The sequence below is a fragment of the Acomys minous genome, assembly GCF_964271855.1.
Source record: "Acomys minous genome assembly, chromosome: 4".
Classification (NCBI taxonomy): Eukaryota; Metazoa; Chordata; class Mammalia; order Rodentia; family Muridae; genus Acomys; species Acomys minous.
In genome coordinates, this window is record NC_140486.1 from 91,082,114 (window position 1) to 91,106,099 (window position 23,986).

The following is a 23,986-nucleotide window of genomic DNA, read 5'->3' on the forward strand; positions in this document are numbered from 1 at the left end:
TCCTCCTCCTGCTCTTCCCCCTCCCCAAACTCCCTCCCTCCGCCAGGCTAAGCGCGCAGCCGTGGGATCTCGGAGGAGGGCGTCCATTAGGCCGCGTGTGACCATGTAAGGTAAACAGGGGGCTCATGAAGTCACTGAGGACCAATGCGGCACTCGGAGCGGACCCTGGGGCGGGGCCTGGCCCCGACGGCGCCCGCCTATTGGCGCGCTGAGGATCTCCCTGCTGCCTTACAAGGCGGTGCGAGGCAAGCTATTTTTAGAGGGCTATATAAGGGGGCCGAGGCGGCCGCCGGGCGGTCGGGGAGCTGGAGCTCCAGGGAGGGTCGCTGCGACACTTCTACGGGTTCCCGGGACGCTGGGGCGGCCGGGCTTGGGCTGCGCGCTGGCCTCCGACCCTTGCTGCGGGGCTCGCCCGAGCCGCCGGCGCTCAGACCCCGTTCGGATCCGCGGGAACGGGTGGCCGCGGTGACCGATCGGGAGGTGCGGTCCCCGGTGCTGGGTTGGGATGCCTCCTGCGGGAGCAGCGGGTAGAGCGGCGGCGCAGCCGTCGGGGGCAAGTGGCTCTTTGCACTCGGCCTTCCTGCCAAGCATGGGGAAGGAGGGCAGCGAGGGAAAGGTCAGGCTCAGGACAGCGTCACATACCCCAAACTATAGCCCAAAAGCCCCGTCCGAATTCCCCACAGGGTGCAGAGATGAAGTGCCAGAGGAGGAAGTGTCTCACAATGGCAGAGAACAAAGGCGAGCTGCACTGAGAGCCGGCTTGCGCCCGCCCCCGACGCCGCACGCTGTCCCCGCCCCGGTCCGCGCGCGTTAGTGCGCGCCGCCGATCGCTTTCCGCCTTCTAGTTCCTCAGATCGAGCCAGAGACCTGGCCGGGAGTCTGATGTCTAGCATCCTTGAGTGTGCGTGAAAGAGAATTTGGAGAAGGTGAGAGAGTTAGGGTGCCGGCTGGAGTTGGCCTCTAACTAGCGGATCCTTTCAAGAGGTTTATCCAGTAGCTTCCTGAAGGAATGTGCAAGAGCTGGGATGGCTCTTAAAGATGTCGAGATTCTGCAAGCTCGGGAGATGGAAACGTGCGCAGTGCACGTGGTTCAGAGTTGCCCAATTGTTTGTTTGACCTTAAATGGCTAGCGTGGTACAGGCTTCTCCAAAATACGCCGAAAGCTGGACGGCTTTCGGAATGACTGCAGAATTCGGTACTTAGAGACAAGAAACTTCCTTGAACCTTCAGTGGAAGAAATGTAGTTTCATCGACTCCATACCATTCCAGTCCAGTTGATAAGAATATTGAATTTGTTCTGTAAAACAAAAGTTCCCCATTCTCCAGAGGAAATTAAACAAATACTAAGATTGGAGCGAAGCCTGTTAATTCACCCTTTAGTGCTTGAAATTCTTGTGGTCAAAGCAACAAAATTCATTGTATTTGACACCTCTCCGTCACAGGAACCAGAAGGCAAACCTTTGCCTTACTTGTTGGAAGGGACAAAATACTGTTGGCAATTCACCTAGCATAATATATCACTATTAGAGGTACTAAATGTTAGCTCCCGCTGTCCCCAGTCATTAAGCAAAGAAATTAAATAGTATTTAAACTAATAGGCTCCTTAAGGAGCAGGCCAGGGTCTTGAAGAAGAAAGCAAGGCAGCAAGCCCTTGCATTAGTTTGTTACAGTGTCTCAGCCTCTCAGCTCTTCCCAGGACACAATCTGGTTGTAGAGCCAGAACAGAGACCTATAATTAATAGGTCCTAATGCAGGTGTACTCATATGTAATAAAAGAAGAAGGAAAACAAGCAAACAAACTTGGACACAGGAGGCAAACATCACCTAGAGAATTTAAGTTTTGCATGTTGTACTATGCTGTTTTTGTTTTTGTTTTTTTTTTTTTTTTTTGGTTGGTTGGTTTTGAGACAATGTTTCTCTGTGTAGCCCACATCTGTCCTGGAATTCAACTTCGCAAAATAGGCTGGCCTCAAATTCAGAAATCCGCCTGCCTCTGCCTCCTGAGTGCTAGGATTAAAGGCATGGACCACAACACCCTGCTTACTACCGTCTTAATTTTTGAGTTTGAAGCTTTTGAAAATAGTTATCACACTTAAATTATGTTCTATGTACATAGAAGTTTGTATGTGCCATATCTTCTTTAACCTTCAGGACAACCCCAACATAGGGAGTCTCATTATTCCAACTTAATAGAAGATCTCCAGGCTTAGTAAATAAGTGAGGCTCTGCATGACAAAACATTCAATTTCTTGGTTTTAAGTTAAGATGTGTTTATAAAAATTGCTCCAGTGGCTTGGAGGACTGCCATTGCAGCTTTCCCCCATATAACTTTCAGACACCCAACTTTAAAAAAAAAAAAAAGCTCAACAAAGTTTTACAAAGTAAATCTTCAAATTACATTTTGAGCTCTTTTTCAAAGTGCTATAGGACATTTAAGAATTCATTCTAAGAGATGTATCAACAAAGTACTCCAAAATGTATGTTTCCAACACTCATCATATTAGATATTTTTAATTTAAAATTTTTTTTAAAATTAAATTTACTTTCTTCCCTTTCCTCCCTCCAATTCCTATCATGTCTCCTCCCCCTCCCTCTCAAATTCATGGCCTTTTTTTCTTTGGTATTTGTGTGTGTGTGTTTGTGTGTGTGTGTGTGTGTTGTAACATACATATATGTATATTTATGCATACATACATATACATGCCTTAATATATAAATATAACCTGCTCAGCCCATTTAGTGCTGCTTGTGTGTGTATGGCTTTAGGGCTGACCATTGGTATTGGCTAGCCAATAGGGAGTTCATCCCTAGAGAAGACTGTTTCTCTGCTCTCTTTCATTGCCTGCATTCTTTGTTGAGGGGTTGGGCCCTCTTAGATTTCCCCCTTCCCTGTTATCATGTCCACTGGTGTTGTGCTTGTTCGAGTCTTGAGGTATCTTGGGTGATGCTCCCAGTCCTTTCTAGGAGACACAACCTCAGAGCAGGTTTCCTGGTCCTCTGCCTCTTAGCATCTTTCTGCTTCTTCTTTGATGTTCCCTGGGTCTTAGATGTGGGAGTTTTGTTGGAGGTATAGCCACTGAGGCGGGGCATCCCAAGATTACTTATTCTCTGAATTTTGACAAGTTGTGGTTTTCCGTGACAGTGTCTGTCTATTGCAAAGAGACATTCCATTCATGAGGGGTGAAAGCTACACTTGTCTGTGGTGTGAAGAGAAGTTGGCCCATGAACGCACTAGCCCTGGGGAGTTGGTGAGGTTTCTGTTACCAGTCATGATTTCCCTCCTGTTGAGAGGCCTCAAGTCCAATTAGAGAGCTCTTGGTTACCCCCAAGATGAGTGCCACTAGGGTTAGCATGCCATGTTGACCGCTGTGGTTCACAGGCATCCCAGCTGGATAGGGTTAATTCCATCCCTTGGAAGCTTGCATAGTGCCTTCTGGTGCTATGAAAACTAATGCTTAGGGAGGAGTCTTTCAGATCAGGTCTAACTTGAATCTTATAGGTCCAACCTCTGAGGTGCACGTTTTCAGCAATTGGGGCCTACCTTCAACCCCTAGGAAGTCGCCAAGGCCAACAGAAATAACCTATATTGTGTTGGGACTCTCTTGGACTCCACTTCTCACGTACTGGGAGTTTTGTTAGGTATTTTTTTTAATAGCCTACAATCATAGTTTTATATTGCAAAAGCAGGTATAAAGTATGCTAGTATACAAAATGTCAACAAATTAAGACTGTAACGGAACAAAAACAACCTGCGCCTTTTTGACTTATGTATCTAGTGTCTTTGCAGTATCTGACATTTGACAATTTTTCACATCAGGTCTTTACTACTATGCAGTGTTGGTCTGTTGTAATGGATGAAGATACTGCAGCTCAGAGAATGTGTATGTTTTGCTCACTGCTCCATGTCTATCGAGTACCAGAAGCAAAATCAAATATAGGTATCTCTCCAAGTTGATGACATAATCTGTCTCCTACATAAACATTGTCTTAGGAAACACTGAGGATAATATTCCCAATGATAATGGCTGAGAATGGTGATGCATGCCTTTAATTTCAATGTTTGGGAAGTAAAGGTAGCCAAATGTGTATTCCAGCCAGCCAGGGCTGCAAAGTGGTACTCTGTCTTAAATAAATTAATAAATAAAATGCTTTGGAAATGATACTATAGGGACTACCCAAAAATAAATAGTGCTAACCCCATTAATTCAGAAATGAGAATATTTTGATAAATAATAAAAATTTAATGTATGAGGCTGGAGAGATGGCTCAGTGGTTAAGAATGCTTACTGCTCTTGCCGAGGACCCAGATTTGATTTCCAGCATCCACATGGTGGCTCAGAACCATTCATAAGTCCAATTCCAGGAGAGCTCATGCTTTCTTCTGACCTCTGCAGGCACCAGGCACAGAAGTGGTATACATTCATACATACATACATACATACATACATACATACATACGTGTGGGCAAAACATTCGTACACATAACTCTTTAAAACATTTTAATTGACTATGTAGATATGACACCATTTGAATCTGAATGTCCCCCCCCCACACTTACTCATGGTTTGAGTTTTTGATTCCTAGCTAGTGGTGCTGATCCTGGCTATCTAAAGTAGATAACAAGTGGTAGGGTCTCTAAAGATGTACCCGTTTGTCTCTGGGTCTTCTCTCTTTGCTTCCTGGCCCACTAGATGTGACCACTCTTTTCATGATCCTGCTGTCACCAGCAAAGCCCTCCCCATGCTCTCCCTGCAGTGATGGGCCTCAGTCCTCCCAAAATCATAAGCCCAAATAAGCCTTACTTTCCTTATGTTGCTTCTGAGCATCGAGCCATGGGGGCACGAACGTAGCAGATGCAAGACAGGTCACTCACAGACGGAACTAATGCATGCATCACCACCAGGCATGCTCAGCTTCATTTATACGTGAGCGTGTTATCCTGCTGTGCTTAGGAGTGGAAGAGCTTCCTCAAGGGAAATCTACTTCAGACCAGGACTGAATTTTAGAGCAATATTTTTTTTAATTAAAGCTTTGTTTGGAATTTTATTGGAAAGTAAAACTCAATGATAAATGCAGGTAAGCAGTAAGTGGACTCCGTGGGTTTTAAAAGCCAGAGTAGATGAAATGAGGGAAGGAAGGGTGATGGGGAGATGGGAGAGAAATTGTGGGAGAGAGAAACAGAGATGGATTTCATCAAAACATATTGTACTTATATGTGAAATTCTCAAAAAGGAAAAAAAAAATTAAAGTCTTAGTTTTAAGACACCTATTCTATACAGTCCTGGGGGAGGGGTTGTGTTTCTGTACAGCTCTCTGCTAATTATGGAATAAATTAGTGACATCACAACTTCACTGATTGGATTTTGTGTATGAGATGTGACGCACCTTCTGGAGTCTGGACACAGACCCCAACAGTACGTGTTGTGCCGAGTAGTTTGAGGTTGAAAATGGAGCAAGATCTTTTCGGGGTAACCCCAACCCCTCCTTATACTCTTCTGAAGTTGTGGCATAAATTGGATTCTTTCCCTCCAAAGTGAGCCATAGCTCGGAGAATGTCACCCTGTGACTTCCCACACAGGGTCTACGGAGTGAGCACCCTGCTCGACCCCGGCAGAAGCCTTTGGGCAGCAGGCCTTGCTTATTTCTCCAGGTTATCACAAGTCAGATGCCCTCTGTCCAGTCGTGCTTCTGCACAACTGCCCATCCTCCACCAAAGCTAAGCACAGAAATGCACTTTCCTTGGGTCCTCATTTCTGAAGGGCCTCGTCTCACAGTGCCCTTGCTTAATTCACTGGATGTGACGTCCTGTCTATTCTAGGCCATCTTTTCCTGTTGGTATATAGGGCATGAACCTTACACCGGGAGGAGAGAGCCACTCAACTCCTAAGTCACCTTGTGTAATATTAGACTTTCACAGCCTAATTTAAGAGGGGGTCCTTTTGTAAAAATGAGACTGCATCATACGTTACTTCCAAGATCTCAGGTTCTTCATAAGCAAAGTATTCTTCCCTGACGCAACAATATAGTCACCTTGCCTGTTGATTTTTTTTTCCCTTTGTTTTCAGCTTAACTCTGCAGTCCTCAGTTAACGGTGGCTTTTCTGACCTCACTTTCATTGGCATTACGAACCCTCACGCCTCTTGCAAGATCTGCAGTTCCATTTTACAAATGGAGTTGAATGCATTTGCATTATATTTGCCTTTGTCCTCCTGGGGAAGGGGAGTGTTAAGATGCAACCATGAAAAAGAAAAAGAAAAAAAAAAAGATGCAACCATGAAATGCTCCCTAATTTCCACCTTTTATTTTAACAAGAATGTAAAAAGAAGGGAGCCATGAATACTTCAAAGTATTTTTTAAGTTATTACAACTACTAATGCATATTAATTACCCATGTTAATGAGTTTCATTATGATAGATCCACGCACAGCAAGTATTCATTGGTGGTAATACCATTTGTAAGTTGGTCGCTCATTCAAAGCTTCCTTCTTAATAGCTAACAGGAAGTAGAGGTGGATTGAAAACTGAGAAGACAGGTTTAAATTGGAAGACTGAAAGAGGGATGAGAGAGAAGAGGAGAGCTGCTGTCCCTCGGATTCAGAGCCAAGAAAAAATAATAAAGTCAGCTTTATCTGTCCTCTAGTGTTGTATTACTTACCTTTCTGTTTCTGTGGCAACAAAAAAAAAAAAAAAAAAACAACAACAACAACAAAAAACCACCATGACCGAGAAAACTTACAGAAGAGTTTACTGTTGGCTTACAGTTCCAGAGAGTTGGTGGCAGGGACAGCATGGTGGCAGGAGCAGAACGCTGGGCGCTCACATTGTGACCTGTAAGCACAAGGCAGAGTGAACTAACTGGAAGCAGAATGAGGCCCTGAGCTCTCGGAGCCCAGCCCCAGGGGCATACTTCCTCCAGCGAGGCCCCCTGCATATTTCTCAATCAAACCATTGCGCATATGTAGAATAATATTTCTAGAAAGTAAACATCTCTCTTGGCTTTGATTCTATGCTCATCTTTTATTATACTTCAGCACCCCACTTACAGCTCTATCTATAGAAAAGAGATCTGCCTCCTTAAGGAGTGTGGCCGCTTCGACCATAGTGATTGCTGTTGTCAATACAAAAAATGTTTTAATTCTGTGGCTATTCCTTATGAGTTTTGTTAGCATGGACCTCAACTCTCTATGTGGGTTCAGTTTTGAAACACTTGACACACCGGGAACTCTGATCATTATATATATGTCTTGGTTGAATTAACCAAGAAGCTATTCAAATAGCCTACTGATACTGCTTTAAGTGGTACCTCCAATCTTTCTCTTTTTAATGTTTCAGAATTCTTTAAGAGTTTAGTAAACATTTATTTTAACTTAAAATGGTAAAGGCAACCCTGAGTGTTGAATCTTGCATTTTCTGGGTAAAAGGATGAAAAGGTACTTTGCTGGTAGTGTGGGTGGGCCAGGGGGACAAATTGTTTCTCCCTCTAACTTGAGAGATCTATTGTTTCATCTACCACGATGAAAAAGGAAGGAACCCAAGAATTCAACAAAAGCCCATTGGTAAGAATGTCCAGCCCAGACCTTATGTTGTTTAGATGTTTAGGACCACCATTATGATGTGATTCCTATAGAAATCATTATTATTTGTCACTTGTCTAGTTGGAAGTAGTCGCCCTTAGAAGCACTAATGAAGAACGAACAAAGTCGTTGAAAGTCAATCAGTCATTCAACATCTATTCAGTCTATCACTCAGTCTAACTTAGCATATTGTGTGAAGGGCACAGGTGGAAAATAGTGTGGCAAACACAGACATCTCACTAGCGTTAGACAAATACTGTCTTGGGAATTAGACAAGACACTAGAAGCATGCACAACCGTGGTTTCTCAACCTTCCTGATGCTGTGACCCTTTAACGCAGTTCCTCATGTTGTGGTGACCTCCAACCACAAAACTATTCCACTGCTACTTCATAACTGTAGCTTTGCTACTGTAATAAATCATAACATACATATCTGACATGCAGGATATCTGACATGCGACCCACAGGTTGAGAACCACCATCGAGCCAATGTTTTATCCAGTGCTTGCTTCTGTAACATTTCTTCCAGGCGCCACTCGTTAGCTTACTAATGGGGAGATCCCTGCAGGCAGAGGGTTAAGCCTCTGGGAGGCGGATTTTCGTCATCTAGCGACTGTATCAGAAGCCATTAAGGGGTTTCTGAACAAAGATTTAAAGAAAGAAACCAGCAGGAAATGAGAAAAAGATTTTTCTAAATGATAAAAAGCGACTTTTGCTATAGAAGGATAGAAATGCCGAGACAGTTATAAAGGTAGTGATAAATTAAGCTCCCGTGTTTTAGGGATTATTTCCCATTGTGAATGTGAGGCAGTTTTATATTTTGCCCTGAACATATTTTGTTGTGACATGTTGAATGCAACACAAGGTTATTATTAATATATTAAATATCAATGTCACTTTTATTGGAATACTATCATTTTTCTTTTAAACGTGCCATTTCCGAAGGGTTTCGTAGGCCATTAATGGTAGTTAACAGCAGAATGTACCTCAGATTTTGTAATGGAAATCAATGGGAAAATAAGATTGATTTGATAGAAAGTCTCTGTGCTGCAAACTTTGCTGACAATGACCATTTCTTAGGTGAAGGATACCTATTCCACAAGTGCCTGATGATGAGTTTTTATGTATATGATGGATCCGTGTAATTTGGAAGATTAATAATGTCAGCAGCTGTTTTTTGCTGACTGGTGGCTCATTTGAATTTTACTGAGTTTTCTTTACCAAGGATGCTTATTTGAATGGTTCAGGGAGTCACCGTTTTTAATGATGGTTACTGTTCTTCTCAAGGGTAGCCTGGCAGACACTAAGGACCCTCTCTCCAGCAGCCCGTATGAGACTGTTCACAGTTCTCAAACCACTCTCCTCCCCTCGGTGTTTATAATGGTTAAGGACTGCTTTCAAGTAAAGGTGGCCATGTTTTACCCCGGGGGTCATTTCACTTTGGCTTTTTGACAGATGCCCTCTGCTCCTATCGCACCCAAGTTGGGATGCCTTCACTTAGGAAGCCAAAGCAGTCACATTTCACAAAGACTCAAACACAGAGCAACCCAGAAAGACTCCTCTCTGCATCCAACCCGCGCCCCGCCCCCACACCCCGCCCCCCACACCCCGCCCCCACACCCCGCCCCGCCCCGTGATTCCACCCCATGATTCCACCCCATCTCCCTAAGGCACAGGTTAACTAACGCCTGCTGGGTTTGTCTGAAGTTCCAGTTCTCACAACTTGGCTTTAGATCAGTTCCTGCGTCCCGTTGTTCTTTCTGCACACTCCTTGCATCACAACCCATTTGAGAAGACGAATTTCTTTTGAGAATTATCTGACCATCCTACAGAGAATTTCGAACCACCTACTAGAATTTACAAGGAAAGTAGAAACACATACATCTGTTTTTAAATAATTTGGTCAAGCTAGGGCTGGAGAGACGGCTCAGTGAGTAAAATGCTTAGTCCACAACCTTGAGGATGGGAGTTCAGATCCACATCATCCGCATAAACACCAAGTGGGCACTGCAGCCTGCCTGTAATTCCAGGGCTCAGGAGGCAGAGGTAGAGCATCACTGTGGCAAGCTGGCTAACTACACTGGCTGACCCAGTGAGCTTTGGGTTCCAGTGAGAGTCCCTGTCACATTATATACAGTATAGAGAAGTCCAGAAAGACACACAATGTCAGCCTCTGATCTCTCCCTGTACACAGACTCCTAAATATATGTATGCCTGGGCACCTGCACATACATGTGAATATACATATATACATGTGTGTAGTTACTCACTATGCATGTAAAGAATAAAAATAATTCATTAACTTCTTCTATAAGAAATGTTAAGTCAAAGTTTTAAATATTATTTCTCCTTCTCCAGGAGTGTTTGGACATTGCACCAGCTTTTGTTGAGTTGGATAAATCAGAGGAAATGCTACTACAAATGATGTCAAACGGACTTCAAGAAAGTAAAAATTCTTTGATTTCCAGGAAAAGCTGTGTGCTGTTGATATTTTATATGGATTCTGCAACTCCAGATTCAGTCAACCATGGGGCAGAAATGCCCTCATACACCCAAAGAAGTGTGTCCTCAGTATGCATCAATGTTTTTCTTTAGTCCTTCTCTAAGCAATACAGAGTGACAAGTATTTACACAGCATTTACATCACATAAAGTATTATGAATAAGCAAGAGATGATTTAAAGTACACAGGAGGATAGTGGAGGTTATATGCAAATACTACCACTTTATATAAGGGCCTTGAGCATTGGAGAATTTTAATATTCAGTAACTGAATTTATCTGTGTATATGAATACTATGTATGCTATGTTTGATGTATAGTATTCAGTATGTATGCTGTTGTCTTGGATTTTTAAAGGCAGGCTCTCATTTTATGGTTCAGGCTGGTCTGAATCTCATAATATAGCACAGGCTGACCTCAGACTTGTGATCCTCCTGTCTCAGTCTCCTGAGTGCTGGGATTACTGTCATGCACTACCACACTGAAACTCTCTAGATTTTTTTTTTCTATTAGGTTTTCTCCAGTTATGTCAGCTTCCCTTCATTGTGGCAAACTACTGAGGAAAAAAAAAACAATTAAATGGAAGAAGGGTTTGTTTTGGCTCATGGTTTAGAGATTTTGGTCCACGGTTGCTTGACCTCATCTCTTTGGATTGTGGCAGCATAGTGCATCATGCTGGAAACGTGAGGAGGATGAGGAGGATGAGAGGAGGAGGGAGAGGAGGAGGGAGAGGAGGAGGGAGAGGAGGACAAGAGGGAGGAAGAGGAACATGAAGAGGGGGAGGAAGAAGAGGGGGAGGAGGAGGAGGGGGAGGAGGAGGAGGGCTAGCCACCTCTTGGCAGCTGGGACAAAGAGAGAAAGAGACAACAAGGGTCTCCAGTACTAATATGTCACTGAGGGCCCACCTCTCCTGTGACGTCATCTTCTGAATGGGGCCCTACTTCCTAAAGGTCCCACCATATCTTAACAGCTCCACAGGCTGGGGACCAAGTCTTTAGCCTGCGAGCCCTTGTAGGAAGCTAAATCATAACAGAAGTGTATCAGCAAATCCTCCCTCTCATGTTTGTTACATTTTAAAAGAAAAACTATGTAATTGTAATATCCTCACATTACAAAACATCATGTGATAACCAGCCTTTCTGTGAACCAGCAGCAATGCTGGTGAAGAAGAATTTGTTAACCACGAGCTTCTTCCACGTTGTCAGGGGGTCAAGACATCTTGATACTAAAAGACCTTTAAAGATCACCTGGTTTTGAAAGAGATCTCCTTCAGAGTTCTATAGTGAGTATTTGCAACCTTGAATTTCCCCTTTGTGATTTGTCCTCACCATGGCAACCCCTGGTCTGTGATTTCATTTTCAGAGCGGATTGACTTATACCAGATTGCCCTTGGTAACATGTGGGATAAACACATGGTCTCAATTTTTATTTATTTTCATACTGGCCTATTATTTCTTCTACTCCCAGAGAATCATATGAATAAATGCAATGAAAAAAAATAAGATCTTTAATACAAAAGCCTATTCACATTTAAATAGAAGACAAAAGTAACATATGAAGGGATAACAAAAAAGACATGCAGTGGGTGCCTATTACCATTCTAGCTAGGTCTCCCATTAAATACTGATCACACTGTGATGTGTTTTCCTTATAAATTAGTTCCTTGTAAATTTGCTTTGTGAATCAATGCCCCTGGGACACAAAAATCTCACCTCTGTGAATTTAGTCATTTGGTTTTTAAACTGGGAGAAGAAAACTGAGCTACAGGTTTTTCCGCTTCTGGTAAGGCCACTACCCAGGTTCACTCATTCAGAGCTATATAATTTCAGTTGCTCAGAAGCTACTGACAGCCTGTTCTGTCAAGCACTAGGTTGAGGATTGGCTACAGTGAATGTGATTCTTCCCCCTTTGGGAACTGACACGTTACTCAAAGACGTATCTAAAGAAAAACTAAGGAGAGTAGCACAGCTGAGATGGTTATTAGGGTGGGTTCCTCTCTCTGTAAAGCAACCAAAATACTAGGAGAAACAGATATGGACAAAATCATAGCTAAGCTGCCAAGATAAAAAATTCTTGAGTGGAAATCTAAATGCTGGTCAGATTCCGCATGCCTTCTGCAGTGAGTGGCCTGGAACTCCAGTCAGGCTCAATGTGCCTCCAGCAAAGGTAGACCAGATGGCTGTTGGATGGACTCTCCCTCTGAGAACAAACAGAAAATATAAGCAAATATGAAAACACCGATAGAACAGGATGACCTCCCCAAGCCTAGCTCCTGCAGAGAAATGAAGACCAGAGAGAAATTTAGCATCAGCATAGTTGTCTGCCACCAACATAACTCCGAGAAGACTGAGGCTGGACACTTAAGTAGTAAACACAGCTGACAATGTGAGAAGATGAGAAATTCCAGCAATTTCCAAACTCTGGGCTTACACCAGGCATGATGGTGCACACCTATAATTCCAGTACACAGGGTGTTGAGACAGGTGAATAGCAAGCTCCAGGCTAGGGTGGGCCACACAGCAACTCCATCTCAGAACCAACTAAGAGTCAGAAATCAGTGTTGGGCCACTTATTTAGCATGTGAAAGTCCCTGGGTGTTCTCCCAGGCCTTGTGTGGTGGAAGGGGTGGAGGCTGAGAGCATCATCATGGTAAGTTAAGTAGCTAAGCTGAGAAATAGTAAACAGCATCAGTACAGGGTCCTTTACAAAGAAAGGATTTTTAGTGTCACAACTGCTGACTGGAGTTAGCGTCTTAGTGATGTCAGCATCTCACATGCTCACATTGGGCGCCGATCTGCCTTCCGTGGTTCCTACCATCCCAATATATTCTTCTCCCTTACTGTACCAACCCCTAGAGACCGCAGTGACAGCTATCAAATCTTCCCTGAGTCTTCTCTTCCTTGCACCAGACATTTCCTTTTCAGACATGTATCTAGGGGCTGGAGATCAGGCTCAGCAGATGAGAGCGCTTTCTGGTCTTTTAGAGAACCTAGGTTCAGTTCCCAGCACCCACATTTGGAGCTCATAACCTCCAGTTGCGGGGGTTATGATGCCCTTTTCTAGCCTCCTTGGGCCCTGCACACATTTGGTGCAAAACACAGGCACATAAAATAAAGATAAATAAATCATAGGGGAAAAAAAGGTATGCATGGAAGCCATTTGGTTCCTTTAGATGTAGTGACTTTTCAATGTCTGCTACAAAAAAATATGAAGTGGAATTCCAACTCTATTTCCTCCAATTTAGGGTCAATTGTAGACACTGCATTTCTATTAAGGTGATTTCCATCTAATTTCTCACAAGTATACCTTAAGCTAACTTACATTGTATGTTATCAGCTAGAAACCTGTAAGCCATTTTTTGCATGTGCCAATATCAAGACAATTTCATTCTTGTTATTTTGCCTCCATAGGACTTTCTTTGTGTTCTCATTAAATGTTACTTTTTAATATTTTGTTTATGTTTCCTGTCTGCCGAAAGTCTTCTTAGGTTTTTTAACTTTATAGTCACATTTGGTATCCTTCCTAACTCCATTTCACGTAAGCCTACACAATGGATAGGCCTAATAATTGTAGCCAACACACACAAGGCTTGCTATGTACTTGGTCCTGTGTATAGGTTTGTTTTGTTTGTTTGTTTGTTTGTTTTTTGTTTTCAAGACAGGGTCTCTCTGGGTTAGCCTGGACTCCTTTTGTAGACCAGGCTGGCCTCGAACTCACAGCCATCTGCCTGCCTCTGCCTCCCGAGTGCTGAGATTAAAGGCGTGCGCCACCACCTTGTGTACGGGTTTTACCTATAGCATTCTATGCCTTGCATGGTGTGGTAGGCACAGAATAACATATTTAAAGCACCACCTGTCAACCCATTGCCCAGCTATTTGAAACAGCAAGGCACAGGAAGGTGAAATGAGCAACTGTAGGCATCACAGCTCCTGAGTGGGAGGGGGACGTGAGCTTAGATCCAAAGCCCGGCTGCCTTGTTGCACCACTGTGCTTGCCCCAGTGGAACTCTGAGGGAGATGTGTCGAGATGACGCTAGAACCCTGAAGCCTTCCAACACACCCTTCCTATGTTGAGCCCACGCTGACTTCCTATCAAAGCATTAGGCTGACGGACCACACGTGGTGCGGCTCATCATCGTTCCCACAATGACACCATGTGTGTCAGTTGCTTTTACTGTCACCGCGAACTAATTTCCCGGAAAACAACAGAAGGGAGGAACCCAGTTCCTTTTGTCTCACAGCTTAAGGTCATAGAGTCCAACGCGGAGAGTGGCTGTATAATGTGGCAGGCCTTGCCGTGGTGGTGGGAGCCTACACCACCTCTACCTCCTCACCTGCGACCTGATAGCAAAAGAAGCAAGAGTGGGGCCAGCCCTAGTGAGCCACTTCCTCCAAAGAGACTCCACCTCTTAAAGGTCTAATGACCTTCTAAAATAGTACCACGGAGTCTGGAATAAATATTCAAACACATTCACATCCAAGCCACAGCACCAGCACCATGACAAGTTTTGCTGGCTTTGTCGCTTGGGAATGCCGTGTCCCCGGCCCTCCTGCCTGTACCTGGGTGTCACTTAGGCAGTGCTATTATGCGGCTTTGCCTGACTCCAGCTTAGAGCATAGATGTTGGTCCCTAGAGGGGACGGCTTACCTTTCTGAGTCCATACACTCTACAAGCTTAGCTGTAAAGCCTAGAATTTTGTTAAGAAATGTCCAAATAAAAATATAATCTTAACTTAGGAGATTTTTGAGGCGCCTCCAAGCAGACTGCTGTAAGAATTCCCATAGTGGGAAAAGCCTGGAACACATAGGCACAGTAGACAACTTCCTGAACAGAACACCAACAGCCCAGGCCTTAACGTCAACAATTAATAAATGGGACCTCATGATGCTGGAAGCTTCTGTAAGGCAGCAGACACTGTCAACAAACAAAGCGACAGCCTACAGACTGGGAAAAGATCTTCACCAACCCTTCATCTGACAAAGGTCTAATATCCAAAATATATAAGGAGCTCAAGAAATTAAACACCACCAAGCCAAATAACCCAATTGAGAAATAGGGCTCAGAACTAAACAGACAATTCTTAACAGAGGAATATCAAATGGCTGAGAAACACTTAAAGAAATGCTTGGCCTCATTAGTAATCAGAATGCAAGTCAAAACGGCACTGAGGTTCCATCTTACACCCATCAGAATGGCTATGATCAAAAACTCAAGTGACACCACATGCAGGCGAGGATGTGGAGAAAGAGGAACACTCCTTCATTGCTGGTGGGAATGCAAACTAGTACAACTACTTTGGAAATCTATCTGGCGCTTTCTCAGAAAAATGGGAATAGGGCTTCCTCAAGACCCAGCTATTCCACTCCTTGGAATATACCCAGAAAATGATCTACCACACAACAGGGCCATATGCTCAACCATGTTCATAGCTGCCTTTTCCATAATAGCCAGAACATGGAAACAGCCTAAGTGTCCCTCAGTAGAAGAATGGATAAAGAAATTGTGGTACATCTACACTATGGAATACTACTCAGCTATTAAAAACAAGGAATTCCCGAAATTTGTGGACAAATGGATTGAACTAGAAATTATCATAATGAGTGAGTTCACCCAGAAGCAAAAAGAGACAAACGGTATATACTCACTTATATCAAGAAACTAGTCCAAGGGATACATCCCATGAAAAACTTTACTTACCAGGAAAGTGGGTCAGAGGGGAGGACATCCTATTGGGACTTTAGGTGAGAGAAGCATGGGAGAATGGGAAAATAGAAGGATCCAGAGGGTCCTGGAAACCTACAAGAAGAACATTATGACGGGTGGATCTGGGTCCTGAAGTCCTGCTCAAACTATGGCACCAGCCAAGGAAAATATAGGCAGTAAACTTCGAACCCCTACCCAGACCTAGCCAATGGACAGGACATTCTCGACCATTGAGTGGAGAGTGAGATCTGACTTTCACACGAACTCTGGTGCCCCATTTCTGACTATGTCTCCTGGATGGGGAGGCCTGGTGGCACTCAGAGGAAGGATAGCAAGTTACCAAGAAGAGACTTGATACCCTACGATGGGGTCCCCCTCAGTCACAGAGATAGGGGAGGGGAGTAGGGGAAAATGGGAGGGAGGGAGGAATGGGAGGATACAAGGGATAGACTAACAATTGAGATGTAATATGAATAAATTAATAAAATAAAATAGAAAAGAATTCCCACAGTGTTCAGGAAACAGGATCTCTACCTTAAGTCGGCCTCCTAAGTCCCTCTCATATTATTCTTTGATAACTTTTTGTTTGTTTTTTGAGACAGGGTTTCTCTGTGCTAGACTTGGCTGTCCTAGACTCACTTTGTGGACCAGCCTGGCCTCGAACTCAGAGAGACCCGCTTGCCTCTGCATCCCAAGGCAGAGATTAAAGGCATGCACCACCACCGCCCGGCTGATGATTTATAAATGACACAACTCACTCTGTTTTTAAGGTCCAGACTAATCTAAACCATTTGTTTATATTTGCTCTCTGGTGTCTCTCTCTCTGACCAACTTTCTCACGTTCTTTTGGAAGCTGAGTTTGTTGAGGAAACCTGCCAGACACTCAGGCAAAGATCTTGTCAGCCCTCAAGATCGTGTGTGTGTGTGTGTGTGTGTGTGTGTGTGTGTGTGTGTGTGTGTGTGTGTTCAAGACCTGTGTGTAGCTTTGGTTGTCCTGGAACTCACTCTATAGATCAGGCTGGCCTCAGAGTCACAGAGATCTGCCTGCTTCTGCCTGTGTTTGGATTAAAGGCTTATGCCACCACTGCCCAGCTAGGGTATTTTTTAAATAAATGCTTGATGGGGGAGGGCCCAGCCCATTGTGTGTGGCACCATCCCTGGTCTGATGGCCCTGTGTTCTATAAGAAAGTGAGCTGAGCAAGCCAGTAAACAGCTCTCCTCCATGGCCTCTGCATCAGCTCCTGCCTTCGGGTTCCTGCCCTTCTTGAGTTCCTACCCTTTCTTAAATGGAAGTATGAGCAAAAAACCCTTTCCTCCTCGAGTTTCTTTTGGTCACAGCATCTCATCACAGCGTTATCTCTAATTAGGACCGTGTGGCACACTCTTGTAATTCTAGTGTTCTCCAAGAGGAGACAGGGGATTGCCTGTGGTAACTGTGTAGCTGGGCTTGCTGAAGCTGCAAAGACCTGGGTTTGGCAAGAAACCCTGCCACAGCAAATAAAATGGAGAACTTTCACCATCAAGAAAGATGCAAGATGCCAAGCTCTGGCTTCTGTACACTCATATGAACACACACCATTTACATACACACACACAGAGACACATATACACTACAGCACATGCAAGCTATACACATGCGTGCACATGCGCGCGCGCGCACACACACACCTCGGAGGCCTGGCGTTCTGGTCCCAGCACCCAGTCAAGCCACTCACAGAGCTGCCCATGCACACGCGTGTGCACACACACACACACACACACACACACACACACATGATAAAAAGAGAAACATCATTTCAAGTTGGGACTCGTTGGCACCCTCTTTCTGAACGTGTATGCAGGCAACATCATGAAGGTCCAAAGCAACGCCCTTACCTGTTCATTCCTCCTGACCATGAGGGGAGGGCCTTATTTTCCAATGCATCCTCTCTATTTCACAAAATATGCCTTCTTTCAGGGAGGAATTAGATTTTGAGGAGCTACTGTTCCTGTTCTATTACTGTAACTTCCAAAAGAAGTCTCATTTGTTCCAGCTTACATATTGGATCTGAGGATCTTCATAACGCCTTTTCAGCTGAGTAAACAAACAACCACACATCGAGAGCAACACTCCTGTCTGCTGCTATATTTGGTCCGCGGGATAGTCCCTGATACTGCTAGCCTTAAAATGCGAAGAGCACACAGTCATTTTCCCATTTGTCCAATAAGTTAGGAGTTAGGTAGTGATCTATATAGTGGGCACGGCAAAGCCCTACTGTCTGTATCCCTGTGTGCTTCCCAGGGAGCAACGTGAGCTCAAAAGTGTTGTTTCAAATTTCCTCTCCACACTGGAGGGCAGTTTGACCACCCGGTGTCCATTTCTCAAGTGCAAACCTGTATTCTCCCAACTTCTCTAGCATAGTTCTGGCCGATCAAATGGAAGTGGAAATTTGCTGTGATACATTGGTTTCCCAGAGCTGCTGCAAAAAGTACCAAAATGGTGTGGCTTAAATGACAGTAACATGTCACTTCATCGCTCCGAAGGCTGGAACGGAGGTGTTAGTCACACTGCATCCCTCTGGGTGAGAGAAGGCCCAATGCCATCTCAAACTGGCTTATGGGTGGCCGCTTCATGTTTACTGGCCATTCTCCCAGCATGCATATCTCTGTCCCCACATTTCTCCTTTTCATGAGGATACCAGTCATATCGACTAGGGTGCACCCAGATGGCCCCAGTTTTATTTTGGTTGCTACCAAGATCTTCGCTCCAAAGTTATCCACACTCTGAGGTATAGTGGACAAAGAGTGCAACACGTCTTTTAGGAGGCAGAGGGACAGCTGAAACATAACACTGGTGGAGTCTAAGGCTCTGGGGAGGCATCGGTTTCCCTTGCAGATGGGAGGAGCCACCCCACGTCTTCCTCAGTTAGCTAGAGCTGCTCAGCCATATTTTGGTTATGAGGGGACAAGAGGACCCAGGGTCAAACAAATGAAAAGAACCATTGCATGGATGCCTCATTACACTAGGAAAAAAATTAATAAATCTGAGTGCTGAAAGATAGTGCAGCTAGATTTCCTATTACTCTAGCCAAACGTTTTCCTAATATTGCACAAATTGTGTTTCTATAAAACGTTTGTTTCCAGGTTATGTCCATGCATGATTTCCACTGAGAGGGCAGGCGAATGAACTGAGTGCTGAAAGTAGCTTATGTCACCTGCCTTGGTTGCACCTCCTGAGGGGGGGGGGGGACAGATGCTGAAGAGGATGCACCAGGAGGATCATGTGTTTAAAGGCAGCCTGAAGGGCGCCACACCCTTGCAAGCCCTTTAAATATGATGCCTAAAGGACACACCTGTGCTGGAGCCTGACTACACCTGCCGGCCAGCTCCTTTGAGGGTACTTCTTTTTTTCCTTTCTTTTTTTTTTTGAACCCCTCCAAAGAGCTTTATGAGGAAGGACTGTAGCCACAGGCAGGCACAACAAAGCCCTGAAAAGTGGGAGATGGATAGCAGCCTGTATCCCACGAAGGGGTATTTGAAGATGGGGTCCTTGAAGGGGAAGAGGCAGAGGGGCCCCAGTTACAAAGAACAATAGGAGTGTGTCGGGGGGGGGGGGGAGGGAAGGGGGAGGGTCTTGAACATACAGATGATTGTGGGGATGGTGATGGAGAATAAGCTCCACATAGTGTAACCTAGACCACGTGACCTAGCTCACTGCCGGGAGTCACAAGACAGGAAGGCACTAGGAAGAAGTTAAGTTATAATTCAAGGTTATTTAGGCAGGAGCGGGGCTGGACTTGCAGGAGGGTGAGTCTCCCTCAGAGGTCCCAGGTCACAGCAGCAGTTGCTTGGTGGTCTTGAGACACTGCTTGGGGTGACATGACTTTGAGGGGGTGGAACAGTAAGATGATCTGGGCTCTACCACTAACCCCTGAGCTCTCCTTTGCCCTAATCCTAACCCTTTGTCATGGCTTTTCCTTGTTCTTTCCTGAGACTCATGTAGTAGTCCAGGCTGGCCTGGAGCTTACGGTGTAGGATAGAGTGATTTGTTTCTCCTGCTTCCATGTCCCCAATAGTGAGATCACAGTCCCAGGCCACCACACTTAGCATATTCGATATTTAGGGTTGAAGTCAGGGCTTCAGGCATGCTAACTAAGCACTCTGCCACTGGGGTCACATGCCCAGCCCTCCATCTTTTCTAAGGACAATTCCGTATCTTTGCACCTAGGAGTCCAATTTGTGCTTCCTCTACAGAAAAACTGTATAGCATTTTTTTGAGTTCCTTTGTCCTGTTTCTTGAGGCTCATTAGACACTTGGCTTACCTTCTGCCATGTGTTTCTCAGCCCCCAGTGTGTTCCCTGAAATCCAATAGAAGGATGCTACTTGCTGTTTTTAGCATCTTCACTAAAACTGGTATGAGAAGGAATGAGGTCATGACTCGTTACCCTCAGCAGTGGAAACTTTATTTAACAAGTTGCTCCATGGAGTCTGATGGCCAAACATGAGATCCATCTCTGCAGGTAAACTTCATAGTCTTCCACAAACCTCGGTTCCCTCTCACGTGCTGGGCCCTACAATAGCTTCTTAGAGTACTTCAGCAATAGTGGTTGTTTCTTTGGACACTGGGAGTGAAAGAAAGGTCAGGAGGGGCGTTAGGGCATTCACATGATGGAGGAAGCCTCTCTGTGCCCTGTGCAGGCTCTGGTCTGTCGGCCCCCAGGCAGAAGGCCTCCTGAGTGTCTGACCCTGTGCGTCTCTTGGAATGCCCTGTTTCGCGCTCCCCTTGCAGCCAGGATCAACTCTAATGAACATGTTCACTCTTTGCATTCCTCTTGCTTAGCTCCTGCTTCTTGGCTCTCACGTGGGCATTTTAACATATTTGGGTGGACTATCTTTACTTTTAACAAGACTCCTAATGAGAACACATTTACAGATAAAGAGGTTTTCTTTCCGTTAGAATAGCCCAGGCATTTAGCAGAGTGAGAATTGTCGATAACCGAGTAGCTAGGCTTGAGGCACTGTTCTTAGAGTTTGTGAGACTCAGCAAGGACCACGCATGGACTGCACCTAGGTCCTTTGCACAGGCAGCCCAGGCTTCCTGTGGGTCCTCTAGTGAGGGGAGTGGGATTCTCAGCCATGGACTCTGTGGCCTGCTTTCCCATCACTTCCCCCTGATGGGACTGCCTTGCCAGACCATAGGGGAAGAGGATGAACTCAGTCCTGATGTGACTTGATGAGCTGGGGTGGGTGGGTAGCCGGGGGCTTCCCTTCTCTGAGGAATAGGGGAGGAGGAGGGGGGCTGGGAGGAAAGAAAGGAGGGGGGTGCTCTTGGGATGTAAAGTTAATTAAATAATTAATTGGAAAAAAAAAAGAAACTCACCAAGAAATTTGCAGTCTGAGTATCTGTGTGATAGATGAAATGCCACAGCTACGGAGAGAGGACAGAGAGAGGAGACGAACTCTATAGTCACATGCTACCACACGTTCATCCCATCCGTTCTCTGACCTCCCTGCGCGTCTCCAATCCTTGCTTTTCTAGTATTTCCTTTTATTTCTGTGAATGTGTCTGTCTGTCTTCACGTGGGTATGTGCACATGAGTGTAGGCCAGAAGAAGGCAGAGGATCCCCTACAGCTAGCATCACAGGGAGCTGTGGGCCACTTGGCATGGGTCCTAGGAGCTCAATTCGGGTCCTCTGTAAGAGCAGCGTACTGAGCCACCGAGCCGTCTCTCCAGCCCCACCCTTGTTTTCTTACCTCAACTTCTTTAATCAGTCATCACAAATTTTACCTCGCTCCTAGTTAACTTCTAGTGTTGTGGCTTTAGGGAAGTTTTGTTGATCTGTTTGGTTTGGCTTGTGTGGTTGTTTTTCAGATAGTGTTGCCGCTATGTAGCCCAGGCTGTCCTGGATCTAGGTGATCCTCCATGTTTGTTGATATTGCAAACATGTACCTCTAATCCTGTCCCAGTCAGATTTTTCGTGACTGAAAGATTTGTTGTTGTTGTTGTTGTTGCTGTTGTTGTTGCTGTTGTTGTTGTGCTAAAGAGATGGCTCAATAGGAGAGTGCCCACCACGCACTGCTCAAAGGCTGAGCACAGCTGCACACATCTGTAACCCTAGCATTTGCGGAGCATCTCAGAGCTCATCAGCCAACCAGCCAGCCAGAGTCCATGAGCTCTGTTTTAATGAGAGATGTATCTCAAATATAAGGTGGAAAGAAGTGGCCAGTGCGACAGCTCAGGAGCTAAACATGCTGCCTATGAAGCCCAAAGGCCTGAGTTTCATCTCTGGAATCCACATGGTGGAAGTTATCCTCTGACCTCCACGTGTGCACGCCTTCACACTAAGTAACAATCAAATAAGGCAACCAACACCAACCTCCAGCCTCCATATACACATGCACCAGCATGGTCACCTACCTATACACGCACACTCCACATGAACATGTATGTACTTATAACACACACTGTGTGCATGCGCATGTGCATTTGTGTGTGTGTGTGTGTGTGTTGTTTCTTTCTCTTTTATGCGCGCGCGCGCGCGCGCGCACACACACACACACACACACACACACACACACACACACACAATCATTGAGCTTGAGAGTAGATCAGTATGTCAAAGTTTTCTCGAAATATCCTTGAAAGCCATTTTCTGACTGAGATGTCTAGAGGGCAGATCTAAATGGGGCCACCAGGTAAGAAAGCAGGGCAGCCTCACACACTTAGGAGGCATGAGAAGGGATAAAATGGAAAGGGAAAAAAATCTTATTAGGTTTTGTAGGTCAGGGAAATCCTTTCTAGCCTGGATTTCTAAACCCTCTGAATTTTAATTGAAAGTATTTCTCTAGGGTATTTACTTTAACATGACTGTGCACTCTCAAAAAAAATACTTCCTATCCATATTAGAAAAATATTACAAATTCCAGGAAGAAAAGATTGCATTAGCAGCAAGATTTGATGGTGTACCCTTTCTGTGTAGGACAGCCAGTCACCATAAATTGCTGGCAACCATGGGCTGCCAGGCCTGTAAGGAGCACCTCTGCTGGGAAGAGAGAGCACATAAGGGTGTGACCATGGCTCCCTCCCCCAACTAGGAATCACCATTTACACTCTCTCTCTCTCTCTCTCTCTCTCTCTCTCTCTCTCTCTCTCTCTCTCTCTCTAAGAGCAATATTCCTCTCAAGATTTATGATCATCTATACCAGAAAATGTCCCCCAAATTAGACAGTAAAAAATGAGTTCTAACATATCTGGAGGCTATTGTTAGAAATGTATGAAAATTAATGAATAAAAATTCTAAGTCACTCTTCATTTTCAGTGTTAGTGTCTTAAATGCAAAACACTGCTTCTTCTTTGTACACTCCAAAAGGCAGACCTTCACAATTGTTTCTTTGTAACCAATGTAAAACCAGCAGTTAAGTATTACTATCCATCTTTTAAAAAGCAAATCATGGGTACATTTTTGCTCGCTTTTTTCTTTCTGAATATAAGCTTATTACTTCAATTTTTACTGCTGGTAATAATGAGGATTATAATGCCATACCGGTTTAAATAGTACTTTGTGTCTTTCTGGCTCAATATGTTTTTATATTGTATATTTTCTCCTTCATTGTGTTCCCACGGGACATTACTTGCCTCTTCTAAAGTACATAATATGTAAAAATTATTGAATTAAAAAGAAAGTGAGGTCAGAAGTCAGGGGGAAATATTCCTTAGCCTCCCTATGCTAGAATTAATTAACTCTTGTGGAAGACAGAAAATGGGGTCTGATCATACGTGAAAAGAAACACACAATTGAAATCATGATTCGTCTATAGGACATGCTCTCAAATTGGGGCACTGTTCTGCAAATGCCTTTAAACGTTACAGTACATTGGGTGGTCTCAGAGCTAACCCACCTGGCTCAGCCAGAGCATTTCCCAGACATCCTTTTGAGGAGTCTGAGGAGAAAGCTAGCTCTCGCTGGCAGGCATTCCCTGATTGCTGCTCGCAGCACTGACTTGCTTCCTCCCAGCACTCTTATGCTGGCTGCGCCTGGGAAGGGAGCAGTCTTCCTGACACCTCTGCAGAGGCTGCCTCCCTCCTGCCTGTTCTGCCCTGTGCTGCTGTGGGAATGAGATTTCCCTCCCAGGACTCCAGGCTGGAAACCAGTCTCAGCACACACAGGAAAGATGCCAGTGGGTTCCCCATGTGTAGGCATCCCTGGTCCACTGGCCACAGCAATGG

The 23,986-nt window shown here is 44.8% G+C and overlaps 1 protein-coding gene and 1 long non-coding RNA gene across 2 annotated transcripts in view; one reads left to right on the forward strand and one right to left on the reverse strand.

The window, feature by feature from the left end:
• The window catches only part of KLF7 (KLF transcription factor 7), a 92,504-nt gene extending 91,787 nt beyond the window's left edge, over positions 1–717 (reverse strand). Inside the window, exon 1 of the mRNA XM_084779307.1 lies at positions 643–717. The gene's annotated coding sequence lies outside the window, so the exon portion shown is untranslated. The remainder of the gene's footprint in view (positions 1–642) is intronic.
• LOC311596104 overlaps positions 1–23,986 on the forward strand; it is a 27,737-nt gene continuing 3,751 nt past the window's right edge. Inside the window, exon 1 of the long non-coding RNA XR_014778710.1 lies at positions 1–110. This is a non-coding gene — a long non-coding RNA (uncharacterized lncRNA). The remainder of the gene's footprint in view (positions 111–23,986) is intronic.